Source organism: Cebus imitator, unplaced genomic scaffold, assembly GCF_001604975.1.
Source record: "Cebus imitator isolate Cc_AM_T3 unplaced genomic scaffold, Cebus_imitator-1.0 Scaffold644, whole genome shotgun sequence".
Lineage (NCBI taxonomy): Eukaryota > Metazoa > Chordata > Mammalia > Primates > Cebidae > Cebus > Cebus imitator.
Genome location: NW_016107959.1, coordinates 554,294 through 556,037, shown reverse-complemented (window position 1 = coordinate 556,037; position 1,744 = coordinate 554,294).

The window sequence follows — 1,744 nt, the reverse complement described above, 5'->3', positions numbered from 1 at the left end:
ATGATGAAGTGTCTATTGAGATTTTTTGATTTGATTTGATTTTTTTTTTATTTCTTATCGTGGAATTTTTTGTTTATTATGTATTCTAATTACAAATCCTTCAGCTGAAATGTGATTTGTATAGATTTTCTCTCAGTCTCTAATTTATTGTTTTAATTCTGTCAACTTTGTCTTTATTTACAGAACTCATATTTTCCATCCTGATAGTGAAATGCTGTGTATGGTACCTTGCTCCCGACAGTGATAATCATGCATAATTAAATATGATTGACACCTCTACAAGTGGAGTAACACATATCATGTACAACATATGTGATGACACTGTGGGTAACTTTGGAGGTATTTAGTTGCATGCAGAGAGATGGTTTCCCTAGAGTACACATATGCCAGCCCATACACCTCTCTGTCCCTCTTACTGGTTTAGTTTAGAGAACCCAATTAAGTGAATTCTCTGAGGCACATCTAAGGAATACAAGCAACAGAGAAAATATTCTCCTGTTGAGGTTTTCTTTTTTATTCTACCACCCTGCCCGCAGATTCTTATACAGTTTTCCAAAATGGACTGACTAGAATAGGAACAGTGTTTCAGTGTGGTATGCAGTTCTTCTCTTCATAAAGAGTATGATTAATTTCGCAGAACCTATTTCCCACCCCTACATCCAGATCTGTTAACCCATTCTCACTTTTCAGTTGCCCCCATTATCTTCAAAGCTTCTCCATGGCTCTTCCTAAATTCCTTCCTGTTTCCCAGGTCCTAATCTGCTTGAAGCCCAATGTCTTTTATTTCTATAGTATTAGAACTCCTTCTTTTTCAGGGACCTGGAATATGCTCATTCTTTTGAAAGCATGCTTGAATATAATGATAATTATCAATTTATTACAGTTAGTGTATCATACTGAGAAATTTATATTCTTTGATATGGTTTTGTCACTTTAAAAAAAAAAGGTATGTAGTTTGGCTCTTATTTTCCTTTTGGTGTCCCTTCCTAATGCAGTGAAGTGAAAGAGAGATAGAGTCGAACAGAGACAGAGAGATATACATAGAGAGACAAGGACATAGAGAGAGGCAGAAAAACAGAGAGAGGAGTCAGGAAGAGAATCAACAGCCTGCTTATTTTTATTACTGAGTAGAATGTTAGTCATAAGTGAAGGATATCTGGGTTCTTTCCAACTGTTAATGATTATGAATAATGCTACACTATATGTTTACATTCAGATATATGTGTAAAAACAAGTTTTATTTTGTGTTAATAGCTCAACATGGGATTTATTTTAAGTATGTTATCTCTAAGTTAAATTTAAGAAAAATAGAAAAAAAAACTCTTCAAGAATGACATTAATTACTATGTTATACTGTCATGAACAATATTTCAGTGATCCACTTACCCAAATACTTATCTGCACTTGGTATCAGCATGGTTTTTGAGTGTTTTTATTTTTATACACTATTCTAATATGTGCATTAATTTTTGTCAATATAGTTTCAGCTTGCATCTCTTTATTGACTGAAAATGTTAAGCCTCTTTTCATATAGTTATTTGCTATTCATAGATCTGCTTTGTTGAATTGTCTGTTGAGGTCTTTTTCCCATATTTATTGAGTTTGAGGAGTTTTCATGCATTCTAAATTCAATTTATTTGTCAGATATGTATTTTTCAAATATTTTTTTCTTAGTCTGTGGTTTACTTTTTCACTCACTTAACCATGTATTGTACAGAGCAAACTTTTTATTTTCATACAGGAT